The sequence below is a fragment of the Pseudophryne corroboree genome, chromosome 7, assembly GCF_028390025.1.
Source record: "Pseudophryne corroboree isolate aPseCor3 chromosome 7, aPseCor3.hap2, whole genome shotgun sequence".
Lineage (NCBI taxonomy): Eukaryota > Metazoa > Chordata > Amphibia > Anura > Myobatrachidae > Pseudophryne > Pseudophryne corroboree.
The window spans coordinates 453,907,332-453,914,983 of record NC_086450.1 but is presented as its reverse complement, the minus strand read 5'-3'; the positions used below and the strand labels follow the sequence as shown (position 1 = coordinate 453,914,983).

The window sequence follows — 7,652 nt, the reverse complement described above, 5'->3', positions numbered from 1 at the left end:
AAGTCCCAAGCTGGACTCAGTTCCTGGCTCGGATAGTGATGCTGGGGGGGGTTTGGTTCTCTGAGAACCGAACCCGCTCATCTCTAGTTTCCGTAAGCATTCGCCGATGCCACCACCATGGATTTCACAGTATATGAGTTGATGTCCAAAATAACAGATTAAAATATGTAACTTTAAATTGTAAATGTAAACTTTTCCTATTGCTGCAATTTTCAGTGTGTTGCTCGCATTCTCTACAAACACACAGCAGCCAGGAAAACAGCGGTCAAGGGATTTTCATGCAGTCTAGCCATGGCTAGTTTGATTGAGCAATTTTAAGACAAAATATAAAAATGAATCCTAACCCATCTGGGCACCAACTTAACATAATAGATTCTCTCTCTCAGAGAGGTAGGACCTAATGCTCCTACAACAAAAGTTTGGAAAAAAGGGGTTTGTCCTGCACCGGCCTAATTAGATATATGAAAGATGATGATACTTATACCAGAAATCAGACAATAATATTAGGTATTAATTATTCCCATCTGTCCCTGTGGCGGTGCGCCCAGAGTCAAAAAGAAGGCAAATTCAACAAAGAAAGAAAAAGTATGACTCTTGTTGGGGCGCACTCTTATTGTATCTTAGTTTCTACTGATGAGTGATGTGTCTAAGAAATAATCGATTCTTTATTTCTACTCTTAAAATAAATGGGAACTCAGCAAAAAACAAAACTTAATAGTAAAGTTTGACATAAATGAATGTTGACATACCAACAAAGAAAAAAATCATTCCCTAAAAAAATGTGGAATGTTCAGATCTTAATTATGCTTTGATAAATGCATATAGGAAGATAGCTACATACCATGCTGCTTCCGTCTGCCAAAGATCTGTACAAACTGTGTTTGTATTGATAAAGCCCTGAATAGGGTTGATTTCAATAGAGGGAGCACCCTCAGACTGAGATCTAACCCTGATGATTTAAATCTGTCTTGGATAAAATGCAATGGATAGACACGGGTGGGATCTTATCACTAGAAATAGTAAGAATAAGTATAAGTGGTGATCCTGCTGTTAGTGTTATCCCACAGGGAATGTGGTCTTCCTACTGCACTGGGTATTCCCTAGCGGTCGCCCGTCTAGGTACTGACCTAGCCCACCTCCGTTTAGCTTCCAAGATCGGACGAGATTGGGCGTGAGTGTAGGGGTATGGTCGTAGGAGGATTTACCCTGTGCCACTAATGAGAGTGCACCGAAAAAGAGAGATGGTTTTTCTTCTAAGAGAGGGATAATGGAAAAGATGGGGAGAAAGAATGGTGTAGATCTTGTAAGCGTGAATCTGCTGTCCTCGTTAGACGGAAGAGACGTGTCTCCATAGGGGACACGCTCCCCAGAATCGTGGATGAGAGTTCACAGAAGAAAGAAAAGAGTGGGAAAAGCAAGAAAGAAGAATACCAGTTTATATTAGAACCACTGCAATGTGGGGTCTCTTTTAGATGAATGTTATGATATTAAGAAAGAACCAACATTTCCGTACTGTAAAGATAATCTGACAGGAGGAATGAGGTAATACAAGACCTCCTGAGGACGTGTAAATATAGTGCCTGCGGTGGACCTGATGCAAGACCACACCCCACCACTTGTCCTAAATGAATGATTGTGGGTTATATGATACATATCACATAGGAGCGCCAGTAATAATAAACATAGTAACTAATTTCCAAAACGATAAGTCATTAACTGGAACATACAAAAAACTATTTAGTTGTGCCAATTTGAGTATTCAGAACCACATGCAATCATCAGACAGGCGTGATGTACGCAGGACTAGATAAAATTGAGACAAATGTAGAAAATAGAAAAAAAAAACAGTTTGAGATACTTAAAGCAGACTTAACTACGGGACCACACTGCACCTGTCCCTGTTAGTTCAATGAGGAATTATACAGATATAAAATATACCTGAGAACGCCAGCAATCACAGAATGAGGAATTTTTTCTGCATCTAAAAGTATTTAAGCTGGAGCATCAGAACTGGTATTTATAAAGCAAGTGATAGTTAAATATCACCCTGTGCTGGATTATAATACCCCTGGGAAAATCCACAGTAGCAATGTGCAATAGAATCTCACTACAATAGTGATAATTTAGGCTTAAGCAAAAAAAAACAGTTCATTAATACAGGTAAATATCGAATATCACCCATGCAGTCTTCAGGTAGGAGAGGGGCCCGCAGCAAAGAGGGGAAAACGCGTTTCACCCGGTCACGGGCTTGTTCACTTCCATTGAGAGCAGCTGGTGTATGCTGAGTTACTGAGTATTTAAAGCCCCCTCTATTCACTAGCAACCAATGATTGTGGCTGGGGGGCGGAATCAGAGTAAACGAGCCTGCTGGCCGTGTAGCATTGTGAGGGCTTCTATATGGTAAAGGATAGACATAGGGGATTATTAGGTGGACGGACAATATATTACGCATTTCCGCCCTTAATTAGTCAGCCGTATGAGAGCGGACCTCCTTGAGCGGCATAACATATGTGTTTCGAGGGCGGAAGTAGTACTTTAGACTTCCGCCCTCAAGTGATGTTGCTGTGTTGCCGGGATACAATAGGCAACACACGGCATAGTATGTAATGTGAGTGCAGAAGTATTGCTGTGAACTTCCGCCTCTGTTGATATAGGTATGTTGCCGGGATGCGGTGGGCGGTGTTTGGCGTTCTGGTCAATGTACTAATGATGGCGGTAGGGGGACCGGCTGTCAGTGTCAATATGACGCCCCTCAGCCCTACCTGATAGTGGTAGTGAACGGCAGCATATATTCGGGAAACAATGCCCTGAGTCAGTCTAAGTACGTAGACAAAAAAAATTTTTATAAGCAAAATTTTAAATAAGATAGTAAAAAAATATCATAGTGAAAAAATATAAAAAAAATATATTAGTGTTAATTGGCAGCAGTTGAAGTTAAAAGAAACCATAAAAGTATATTACAAGGGGTAAAATAAGAATAATAACAAGGAATCGAGGAGTTAATTGAAAGGGTTGTAACAAAAGTTATAGAATCTGTGAGTCTCATTAGTGGGGAAATGTGATGATATCAACTGATAATGATATGTGTATGGGTTGAAGGGACATAGTACCTCCCGTGCAGTAGATAATTAGTGTATAGATGTGTGGTGCAAAGGGTGAGAACAAAAAAAAAAAGGGGAGGGGGCTGGAATTGGGTTGTAGGTGTGAGAAAGGTCCTCAGTAAAGGGCTTTCCTTTTCCCCCACTAAATCTTTTAATAGATTTTTATGGGAAAAGGACTTAAGACTTTTTGGATGAAAACTTTTGCTAAAACAATTCTTTGCTAAAAGAAGCCAATGCATGGACTATAATACGGAAAATATTTTAACAGACCAAGACAGCAACACACTGGATATCCTCGATGAACTGTATTCTGAATCTAACATGGACATTTTACCAAATCGACGTCCATTGTGCAAAGGGAAATCCAATTTCTTCCCCACGGATGACAACAGCCCTGAAGTGAGGGTAATATTGAATATGGTTGCTAAGGAATTTGATATCATTCACATGAAGAATCGTAGAAAGCAACATAGATTCTCAGACAACCTGAAAAAGGAGGAGAGACAAGCATTAAAGGAGATACAAGCGTGGAAAGATGTGGTGATAAAACCGTCTGATAAGGGCATAAATATCGTTCTCTGGCCGACAGAGATGTATGTTATTGAAGCACTTCGCCAATTGAGTCAGACAAACTGCTACAAGAGACTTCCCTACAATCCGATCCCTCAGTTTTTGAGAGAATACTCCCAGCTGATTGACGAAGCATTATCAATAGGCATAATAACGAAACAGGAACATAAATATCTCTCAGTATCCAATCCAAGGACTCCCACTTTCTATCTCCTCCCCAAGGTTCATAAGAACATTCAAAGACCTCCCGGAAGACCAATAATGTCTGGAAATGGAGGGATGTTGGAACAGCAGAGCCGCTTTTTGGACTTACATCTTCGTGAGTATGTATTACAACTTCCTTCTTATCTACAAGATACTTCAGATTTACTCCGTAAGATACAGAACATCAACTTTGAGGATCACTTCTTGTTGGCCACATTGGACGTGGAAGCGCTATACACGAGCATTGACCATCAGATGGGCCTTGAGGCAGTCAAATACTTTGTACATTCCAGCAACAATGATGACTTCAACTTCCTACTACTCAAGTTCTTGAAATTTGTATTGGAAAAGAACCACTTCACTTTTCAGGACCGCATCTATTTACAAATTAGGGGTACCGCGATGGGTGCAGCTTGTGCACCCACCTACGCCAACCTATTTCTGGGAAGATGGGAACAAAGTCATGTCTTCAATGAACACAATGACAGGTACACAGAACATGTATTATTATGGCTCAGGTAAATAGACGACATTTTTATCATCTGGGATGGCACAGAGGAACTCTTGTTGTCATTCATCCGTTACCTCAATAACAACAACTTGAACATTAATTTGACACATACGATCAGCGAAGATAGGGGTGCTTTTCTGGATCTACAGATTTACAAGTCATGTGATGGCACACTTGCCACGGAACTCTATCGGTAAGAGACCGCCACGAACAGTATCCTCCTCCAAACCAGCGCACATTTTCCCCCTACCATAGAGAACATCCCTAAAGGGAAGTTTTTGAGACTGAGGCACAACTGTTTGGAGGTAGGTACCTACAAGATGAAAAGTCTTGATCTGATCAATCGCCTTTCAGAGAGGGGCTACAGCAAACGCTCTCTCTAGAGGGCTCGCAAAGAAGCACTCCATACCAATAGAGACACTTTGATTTCTCAACATCAGCCCAAGGCCAAGACGGACGAGACCAAGATTAGGTTCATTGGAACCTTCTGTCCTGAATGGAAACTCCTGAAACAGGCAATCGAAAAGCACTTACCCATTCTGCAATCAGATGTGGACCTATCACCGTTCATAGATTCCAAAATCAACATGAGTTGGCGCAGGTCCATGAACATCAAGGACCACCTGGTTAGAAGTCACTTTGTGAAAAATACACCAACACAAAGACAGATAACAGACTTGATGACAAGCAAAACATTGGAACAAAGTGGAGTGATGGGTTCCTTTCCCTGCGGAAAATGCAAAGTATGCCCTCATATCTTGAAAACCAACTCGGTGGTGGACAGATATAGTGATAATATACTGATCAAGCAGTTCTTTAATTGCGACACACAAGCACTTATTTACTGCATAACGTGCAGCTGGGAGATTAGATGTATAGGAATGACAACTCGAAAATTAAAAGAAAGAATTCTGGAACATCTGGGTACCTGCCGTAATGCCGTCACAGACCTAGCTCGCATGAAGAAAATTACCACGGTAGCGAGACACTTCAACACCTGTCACAAAAATTGCCAAAAAGACCTAAAAGTTTTTGGTTTGGAGCAAATCCACTTAGGAGTTAGAGGTGGTGACCTCACCAGAGAACTATTAGAGAAAGAAAGTGAGTGGATCTTTAGGTTGGGAGGTCTTAGACCTGATGGCCTCAACGAAAATATCAATTTCAGTGTTTTTCTGTAGGAAAACCCTTCTCTAATATTAACAAGTACACCTTGACCTACCTCTGTATAGCATTTTGAACCCTATCAGGTATTTCTTTTCTTTCTTCTTTCTTCTCTTTGCACGGTCTTTCCCCCCTTTTTCCCCCATCCCTCCCCCTCCCTCACCCAATCTAACTCCTTATCTCACATTTTTAATATCCAATACCATACTTCATCACTTTTATCTCAATTTATAATTTCTTGTCTCATTTTTTTCACCATCTTTTCTATTTTTATCTGTCCACCGTGTTCATCCTAATATAGACCACAGACACCCTCCACATTCATTTTTTCACTTGATATGCTCATTCTTTATAATTTTTTTCACATAGGTCCCATTATAAGCAACTATTTCATACCTTAGTTTACTAGGTTACACATGCCAATCCATCAACCCTTTCCCCTTTCTCACACCTACAACCCAATTCCAGCCCCCCCCCTTTTTATTTTGTTCTCACCCTTTGCACCACACATCTATACACTAATTATCTACTGCACGGGAGGTACTATGTCCCTTCAACCCGTACACATATCATTTTCAGTTGATTCCATCACATTTCCCCACTAATGAGACTCACAGATTCTATAACTTTTGTTACAACCCTTTCAATTAACTCCTCAATTCCTTGTTATTATTCTTATTTTACCCCTTGTAATATACTTTTATGGTTTCTTTTAACTTCAACTGCTGCCAATTAACACTAATATTTTTTTTATATTTCTCACTATCATTTTTTTACTATCTTATTTAAAATTTTGCTTATAATTTTTTTTTTGTCTATGTACTTAGACTGACTCAGGGCATTAATAATGATAATTGATATATTCCTGCGCACTTTCACTGCAGCCAACCAAGGTATTTTCCAGGTGCGTCACCTAACACACCGAAAAGCATATACACAAAGGAGTTTAGGAAAAAACCTCAAGTGGCGCAGAACAAGAATGGTAACTATATGTATTACCCTTGTGGGTTAGAGTCCAATACTCTTCAAAACGGGAAGGCTCTTTGGAGGGTTCGCTTCCAGGGAGATGTATATGAAAAAAACAGAAGGTAAAAAGCAACGTTCAGAAAATATAGTCAATACAGAAAGTCACGGTGGGGGGCAACCCAGAATCCTTTAGCTGAACAATGTCCAAGACGCGTGATTTTTATCCGTAAGGTTCAACACAGTGGATGATATGGCGTATTGCTTACATGCGTGCTTACATTGAACGAATGCAGATGAAACACATAAAGGTATCTTTAAGCTTCCTACGATCGCTCTTTATTCAGCAAGGTTCTTATGTCGACATTCTCCCCAGGGATTTTTATGCAAAAAAACACAGTACCAGGAAAAAATGTTAAATATGCTGCTTATGGGGATACAAAATGTGGGGATCAACCCAGATTCCTCCGGCTAGGTGACATACAGTGTGTGTGAATTTTATCCGTAAGGTTCACCTCTGTGCTTAGTTTGGAATACTGCTCACATGTATGCTTACATGGAGTGAGCAAAAATAGGACATATAAAGGTATCTTTATCCTTCTACACGTGATATAGCCAAACTTTGGACAATGTGTGCTCGTTCGCTCTTATTCCTTATATCAAGTGAATGCTCACATGAGCGCTTACTTCAAATGTCGAAGTACTTCCATATAAAGGTATCTGTAGATATCTTCAGGTGCCAACTCCATAGCCAGTAGTCTGTTTGCAGGTGAGCTGTAAACCAGATACCAGTAGGTCTATGGCTTCTGTACCTTGACCCTTGGACTCAGTTGGTTTTACCAAAGAAGAATACCTACTTCTTGATTGTGGCCATTTCACGAGCTGAAGGATTAAAGGGAGTTCTTTCTTTCTTCTGTGAACTCTCATCCACGATTCTGGGGAGCGTGTCCCCTATGGAGACACGTCTCTTCCGTCTAACGAGGACAGCAGATTCACGCTTACAAGATCTACACCATTCTTTCTCCCCATCTTTTCCATTATCCCTCTCTTAGAAGAAAAACCATCTCTCTTTTTCGGTGCACTCTCATTAGTGGCACAGGGTAAATCCTCCTACGACCATACCCCTACACTCACGCCCAATC

General features: G+C 40.6%; 1 pseudogene; it reads right to left on the bottom strand.

The window, feature by feature from the left end:
* Positions 1-1,078: 1,078 nt before the first annotated feature.
* LOC134946101 (5S ribosomal RNA) lies at positions 1,079-1,197 on the bottom strand (annotated as a pseudogene).
* Positions 1,198-7,652: the final 6,455 nt, after the last annotated feature.